This window comes from Heterocephalus glaber, unplaced genomic scaffold (genome assembly GCF_053883595.1).
Source record: "Heterocephalus glaber isolate CG9 unplaced genomic scaffold, H.glaber_assembly_v1.0 deba00000937, whole genome shotgun sequence".
Lineage (NCBI taxonomy): Eukaryota > Metazoa > Chordata > Mammalia > Rodentia > Bathyergidae > Heterocephalus > Heterocephalus glaber.
Genome location: NW_028258173.1, coordinates 11,221,419 through 11,229,356, shown reverse-complemented (window position 1 = coordinate 11,229,356; position 7,938 = coordinate 11,221,419). Strand labels below are relative to the sequence as shown.

Sequence of the window (7,938 nt, the reverse complement as noted above, 5' to 3'; positions counted from 1 at the left end):
AATATTTATCACACATTATTTATTTTTAGGGTCCAAACATAAAAGTAAATATTTAATAATATTTTAAGATATTCATGAAAGGGATGATAAAGTATTGATTTAATAAATAAAATAAATTTAGGAAATGTGAGTTGTAAAATTCAGAAATGAGAGATCAGTTGGGGGTGAGGTGGTGGTTCTGAAGGTTTCATAAAAATAAGAGTTAGGCTTCTTGAAAAAGTAGACACTTTTGCAGGAATAAAGGTTGAAGTAAATTGTAGGAACCAAGAGATGAATGAAACTGAAACACACACACAGAATTTCTAAGTGTTCTGGAACATTAGTGATTAAAATGATTTGACTGGTGAGCAAGTTAGAGTTGCTGAATACTTAGAGATAAAGCTACAGAGGTGTCTGCTATGACTGTAACCTGCAATATAAGAAGCTTAAAATCAGGATTACAAGGAACAATGAGAGAATGAGCAGGGAAATGTCAGAGCAGAATGAATACAGAACTTCACAGAGTGAAATGTTATCCTGTATAATATAATTCAGCTACCCTTCATTAACAAAGAAATCAGAGTATAAAATCAGGCTTAGGCACACAAACTCTGCCCCTGAAATTTCCTGGCTTGCAACTATGTGATGTGCAGCCTGTGGGACAGGGAAATAAATGATACAGGATCCTTGCTTTTAGCATGTCAATAAAAAAATGAATCTTCAGCACAGCAAGGTATTTTCTAAGTGGAAAATGCCAGGGACCAAGCCAATTTGTCTTCTCTGTTGTTTCTTCCACTCTGAGTCCAAAGATCATTGCATGTGTATGGAAGCTTTGTCCGAGTTTATCCTTTGCATTTCCAGTATCTCTCTGCAGCAGAGAACTCTGAATCTGGAGTTCAAGGGCTGGGTCTCAGATTCTTGGAACACCCAAAATTGTTTGCAAAGTGTGTATGCTTGTGTTTACATGCATTTTTTTTTTCTAGGAGGAAGTGCCACAGCTGAGGTCTATGCCCTGCATAGCACTACTGTTTTGTGTTTAGAATGCCATCCATAATGCCTAATATTTAGGTCCTAATCCTAGAAACTCCGTTGCTTGTTAGCCCTTCTAAGAGGGACTTGTGGCTTTTTTCTCATCTATCAAACAGGTGCATTGACAGTTTAAGATCTGACCCACACCCCGCTTATTCTTTTATTTACCTGATTCTCAGAATGACTGCTTTTGTAGATGAAACCCTCTTCCCTCCCCACTGTTCGCACAGTCTAATCCCACACAACCTGCCATTTTTAATCCAATCACCCATTTATATATTTAGAGCATTGGGTGTCATGTGAACGGAGCTGATTAGAGCCATCCAAATCCTCACGTATAAACTCAGCAGTGCTGAAGGATGAACAGGAAAAGACAGGGCCTTGTGAAGGCAAGTTTAGAAACTTTTATCACCCTCTCCCTGATATTTCTACTGTTGAAATTAGACAGCAGCCTTGACTATGCAAACCCCAGGCAGTAGCTGTCAGGACTGGACATCTGGCAGAGTATGCTTTGGCACTGAGTCACCTTCCCCACCCACAATCCAGCCCAGAATGTTCTGGAGGCCGAGTACCACAAATGCCTGAGCTCTGTGTATCACTCTTGCTGCAAACTGTCAACCTAGCTATGGGAGGGAAGGACAATGTTCTGCGGGTAGTGTTCCAGGGGTCCTCATGGGGTGTGATATGCAGATAGAAGTGGCGTGGTTGTGATATTTGACATCTCTCAAGAGTTATTTTACATCCACAAGACAGTGATCCTGTTCATTTATCCTGCCTAAAATGACACAGAAGGAACAGAGAACGTTAATGGAAAATTTTCTACCTGGGTGTTTTCATGATTTCAGCAAAGTTGTAAACATCCTCATTTTACACAGGAGAATGAAAGTCCCCAGCATCCATCCAAGGAGGCCTTGCAGGCTTTCAAGTTGAGGAGTATTTCAGGTGAGTTTCTGCTTGGATGTCTAAATCTGTCAAACCTAAATGGTGCCACTCTGAGACCACTACTTTTCCTGTTACTGGAAACAGGGGGGACACATTCAAAGTAATAAAATTAAAATAGAGTTCACTGGAGACTAGGAAGTCGGCTTCCCGAGAAGCTCACTTCATTCCATTCAGGCATGTAAGTTTAAAGAAAACGCATGACAGGGAAGTGACAAGGTTGTCAGAGGTGTTACAACTGATTAGAGAGAAATGACCTCCAAGGTCATCTGCTTTCACTCGACTTCCCCAGAGGAGGCCATGGAAACCAGAGCCACCAATAAGATCCTGACAGAGGACTCACCTGTACTCACCCTATCTCAGCACCACAACTTGGACATTTTAATATTTCCTTAATTTTTTGAAAGTAGGAGAGTATCGAGCAAGAATAAAATATTTTTGCCTGATGCTTCTTTTCTGAATAAAATATGTGCAAAAGTAAATGTGAAAGAGAGGAAAAGGAAGGATGGGAGAAAGAGAAAGCAAGGACGCAAGAAAGAAAGGAAAGAAAGAAAGAAAAAAAGAAAGAAAGAAAGAAAGGAAAAAGAGAAAGAAGGAAGGAAAGAAAGAAAGGAAAGGAAGGAAGGAAGGAAGAAAGAAAGAAAGAAAGAAAGAAAGAAAGAAAGAAAGAAAGAAAGAAAGAAAGAGAGAAAAGAAAGAAACTTTACAATTCTGTAAGAAAATAAAAACCCAATGCAGCTGAGAGTTTGGTTCACACATTTCCAGGCTGGCTTAAGTCATTGTCTCAAGTACATACCATAACATTTGGAAATATAAAATAGTATTTCTAGAAAAAATAAAATAAAATAAGGTACTGGATATTAAACCCAGAGATTTTGCCCTGAGCTGAATTTTGCCTCTGATTTTGCCCCTTTCATGAATTTAATTTGAGATAGCCTCCCTGACTGCTGGGGCAACTTTTTTTATTTAGAGAGCCGTGTGTGTGGATGTGAACAGCTACAAGTCTGCTAACCCTGCATGCTCAGTGAGCTGCTCAGAAGGTTTCATGTCCCCTGCCAATAAGCCATGCACCTAGGCTTACCTCGAAGCATCTGGCACTTGCTTCTTCCCTTTATGTGACATTTTGACGCCAGAGGACTCTGTTGGGAAAAAGTCAGAATAGTATTTTGAGTTTTAGGATTAGTACTTGAAATGGCTAGAGAAGAGCTGGGAACATCTGACTTAACTCAGCAGGCTAAAGGAATCTCCTCCACTCAAAGCGAAGGATGGAGTAGCAGAGCTTCTAAACTCTTTCTCCTCTTAGTTCTGCTTACTATGAATATGAACATGTCCTCAGCTCTTTTTCCTCAGACTCATTTTCTTTCTGTGGAAAAAACTACCCACCCTGAGACACGAAGAGACAGAATAGTGAACCTTACAAATTTGTCTACTGCACTCCTGGTTCTTCTATAGAAGCTATGATCTTCTGTTTTCCTATAGCCTGCTTTCTTTTCCTTAGAGTGTCTGTCTTCTAAGACAATCATTTTGCCATGTAGAATACAGAGTGTATGCAGTAAATGTGTGTTTTATGAGTAAAGGAGCAAATCAGTTAGTATGGAGGTCAAAAAGCTAGAAAAAATATCATTAACGTATATGGTATTTAATGAATCACATCCTATGCAGGGAGCTTTACTTTATGGATATGATTTTCTTTATCCTTCAGATGTCCTCAGTGAAGCACTTAATACTATTTTCTTCCCTATTTTAGAGCAGAGGTTTAAAGCAACAAAGGCCACAGGGTTTTACAGTTTCTTTACTCTCAGGCACTGAATGTGTAAAATGTGATTAAAATATACAGTACATGTTTAAATTGAAAACTGATTACAGTAGAAGATACTTTGCCCTCAGGCCCCTTTCAAAACACGCCCCCTCGCTTCAAATACATTTATCCCATCCTTCTTGTCACTTTCTGAATCAGTTCTGTAAGTCCTCTTTCCTCACTGTCTACAAGGTGTAATCAGTGAATGCTGATGTGTAGTGCCATCCAATGGAAATGCCTACAAAACATTCTGCTGCGTCCTCCTCCACCTCACTCCTTGGTTCTGGTGTTGTGACTTCTTGCTCTTCCTCAAAGTCAAAATGAATGAAGCCACAGGAAATACTTTGAGGGTAATCAATGGCAATGGGCCTTTTATTGCAATAAATATTTAAAATGTAAACTTTCACCATAGTTTTGGTAGCATCTCTTTAACTAATATAGAGTTGATGGGATTTGTCTTATGTATCATACTGTTTTCTTTTTCTTTTTAGTCTTATTGTATTTCATAAAAGCATAAATGACCCTTCCTCAGAGTAACTTCTCCCTTGAGTTCTTTTACTCCCCACAACAGACAACCCGTTTACCCAGTGCAGCTATTCCAGCATGTTGATTGGAGGCCTGGAGTTTATTTTAGAGAGTTTGGTGGGCAGAAGAGAGTACCGATGTGTGTAGAAGGATTAACCTCATGGCTTAGATTGGCTAAATATTTGTCTCGACATCTATTGAAAGAAAAGTTTTTCTCAATTGCTTCTAAGCTCAACCAAGTTTTAAACCTTAAAACCATAATCCAGCCATCAAAAATCTATTGATTACAAGACATCCCCCAAAATATCCTATAACTGTGGAATCATGTTTGCATTATAAACGGAACGAGTGGTTCATAGGGTGTGAAAATGCCAACAGAAACTGCTTGCTTAGTTTTATCACCCTGCATTTTTAGAGCGTGCTGACAGCCTCTCAGTGGTAGGTCTCATAGTCCCAGCCCTGTCACTTTTCCTTTAAGTGGTGTATCAGGAAATTAACTGAGCCTAGATTCCACATTCGTGTTTGGTACCCATGCCCAGAGGTCTTAAGAGCAAATACATATTTGACACCTGTTTATCTTCGCCAGGAGGTTGTCATGGGAGCCAAGGTGATATTGAAGTGGAGAGGAGAGGGGGTAGGAACTGGATAGATTTGCTTCGTTCTATTTTCACCTCTTTCTACTGTGTGCCAAAAGGTTGTTTCTCCCCCCTCTCTATCAGCGCTCTCCAACCTTCCATGGCCGGTGGTGCCCGTTTATTAACAAAGTGCTGTAGCAGGACTGGCAGTGGAGGCCAACAGAGAAGCCAGAGATGTGGGCTTGTGTGTCCATTTGGTCTGATTTAAAGGACTTTCTTCTTGGCCTTTTAAGATTTCCTAAATTGTTGGGAGGTGACTGAGAATGAACAGCCTGGGTATTTTCAAAACATGTACTCTGTTATATTGTCACTCAAGAGAGCAGATAAAGAAAGGTAATGGAGATACAAAAAAGTATAAATAATGCTAAAAATAAAAGTGTAATGATAACCTAGATGAATCTTAAGACAAAAGCTAGAACCACAGGGAAAAACGCTTTCTTGACCTATCACTTAGAGTTTATGTCTTTGAAATTTTGAATCTCTAATATGACTTTATCTCTTATATCAACCCACTACTGAAAGAAAGAACTGTTATATTTGAAGCTTTTTAAATTTCAATCTCCAAATGAGTAAATGAGCTTTCAACTGCTTTGCTTTTTAAGGTTAAAGATGAATAAATATTCTCATTTTCTAAAAGCCAATGCTGAACATAATTACACAAGTTTTTCAGCTGGGCTTGGTGGTGCACACCTGTAATCCCAGTGCTCATGAAGCTGAGGCAGGAGGATCACTGCAAGTTTGAGACTGGGCTTGGCTACATAGTGAGTTCAAGGCCAACCTGAACTGCATAGAAAGATCCTATTTTAAAAAACAAATGAACAAAAAACAAAACAAAAGGATTATCCCAAAGCATTTTGATCTTAAGTGTGAACAATTACTCACAAACACAGGCACACACTCACCTGTCTTTACTGTCTTTCTTATCTCTCCCTTATCAATGTACTGCTTAGTTCTAAAATTTGAGTTCTGAACATGTGCAAAATACCGTGCTAAAAATTGCACCCAGACTGGCTCAGGAGCTCTCTGAAATGTCAGCATTTGAATCACCACTTGGAGCAATCAAAGCCCATAGCCAGGGAATTGGCGAAACCTGACTTCTTAGCCTATGATTTTTAACAACCATGCAATCCTTCTTCCCAGCTAAAAAAGGCTAAATATCCCTTAGTTATATGTTTTATAGTTCATAGCTGCACAAAAATCTTTTTAAAAGGAATTGTTTTTCAATTCTTTCCTTCAATTTGGCTACAGCAAAGCAGATTTGTATCTGTCTTTTCTCAGTAAAGACTTTATATATATACCGGGTATTGAACTCAGGACCTTGCACTTGCTAAGCAGGTGTGGTGCCACTGAGCTAAATTCCTGGCCCAGCCCGATGACTTTTTATAGTAACCAACCCCAGGAGCACCATTAGGAATACAGATATGTAGATTTATAGATATATAAATAGCTAGTTAACTGAAAGGATACAAAATTTTAAAGAAACAAAACAATTATGGCCTCTATAGGGAAAGTAATTAAGTCGCATGAATGAGGATGAGAAGACTATCTCGTTGAATTTTTATACAGTATATATTTATATTCCCTAAACAAATGCAAGCATAAGACCAAATACAGTGATACAAAAACAACAGAAATTTATTGTCAGAAGAATGTTGGCTTTTAAGTAGAGGTGGCTTATGATAACTTATGATGACCTATGATATCTTTTATGAGCTACCAAGGAACCATTAATAGCTACATTCTTTCCATTTTTCTACATATTTGTTATTGTCATTAAAAATCAATTCAATTTAATGATTGGCTCATTACCTTTTATTTCTTCTAGGATGTGTCATGATTTTCCTCCTTTTGATAAAAATAGGTTTTGTTTGAAAGCATTAACATTTATGATTCTACTAATTTGTGCTTAATTAGATCACTCAAAAGTTTAAAGTTTTAACTTACAAAGTTTAATCTTAGTTTGGATTTCAGCAAAGCTCCACATAATACAGAGTGTGCCGTGAAATCACTGATTGCATTTTGCTAAGGTTGAGGTCTCAAGTGTCTTATGCAAATGCAAAGTCTTATGTATTCAGAGGTAGGGCTTTTGAAAGGTGCTTGTGTTACAGGGAAGTAACTGCCAACCTGTTAAAGTATGTGTCTCAAGGCTCCGAAGAATGGGCACAAGGACAAAAGAGGGTAGGAGTAGGAAATGTTTACTAAGAGAAAGCTCTGGAGAGACAGGAGGGCTCCCCAAAATGGATTGCCACTGAGCTCTTCATCAAGGTGGTTTCTATGGAGTAAAACCACATTACAGGTTACCTTGGGTCTAACTATTATCAAGCTATAGGATTATAAGTACAGTCACTTAGCTAATATAGATCTAATTGGAAAACAAGGTATGCAGCAAGGGTACATAGCATGGAGAAGAACAAAGGCATTTCTGGAAGGGGTGGGAGTGAGAGTCAGTGTGTTCTGGTCATCATCTATGTTTTTGTTAAATTGTTTCTGCAGGTTTGTTATATTGTCTAGACTTCTTGGAGATAGTTACAGTACAGCTTTGGACTGTTGCTTACGTCTGGGGAGGTTTGCAGGGCTGGCCATTCTGTCTCCATCTTGAGATCTGGTGTATCGAACCAGCCCTAGACCTGGTTTGCCTTCTCTTTGTTCTGACTCTATCTTGGGCCCGGTCCCTTTCCAATTACCTATCATCCTCTGCCTAACTTAGCTACCTATAGTAATTGGATGATGATTATTGGATCATGAGGGCTCTAAGGTCATCATTAATCCACTGATGAGATCATAATTTGATAGCATTATTGAGAGGTATGGGGCCTAATTGAAGGGAGTCAGTCACAGGCTATCACTTTGGGGAGGAGACTGTACCTTATCCCTGCCTCCTTCCTCTTTGGCTCTTTACTTTTCTCTCTGCTTCCAGGCTGCCATGAGGTGAGAAGCTTTCTCCAGCCATGCCCTTCTGCCACGATGTTTCTGCCTCACCACAGGGCTAAAAGCAATGGATTCACTGTCCGTGGACTGAAACCTTGGAAAGTG

General features: G+C 39.2%; 1 long non-coding RNA gene across 1 annotated transcript in view; it reads left to right on the top strand.

The window, feature by feature from the left end:
- Positions 1–7,816: 7,816 nt before the first annotated feature.
- The window catches only part of LOC147828773 (uncharacterized), a 188,137-nt gene continuing 188,015 nt past the window's right edge, over positions 7,817–7,938 (top strand). The window contains exon 1 of the long non-coding RNA XR_015450158.1: positions 7,817–7,937. This is a non-coding gene — a long non-coding RNA (uncharacterized LOC147828773). The remainder of the gene's footprint in view (position 7,938) is intronic.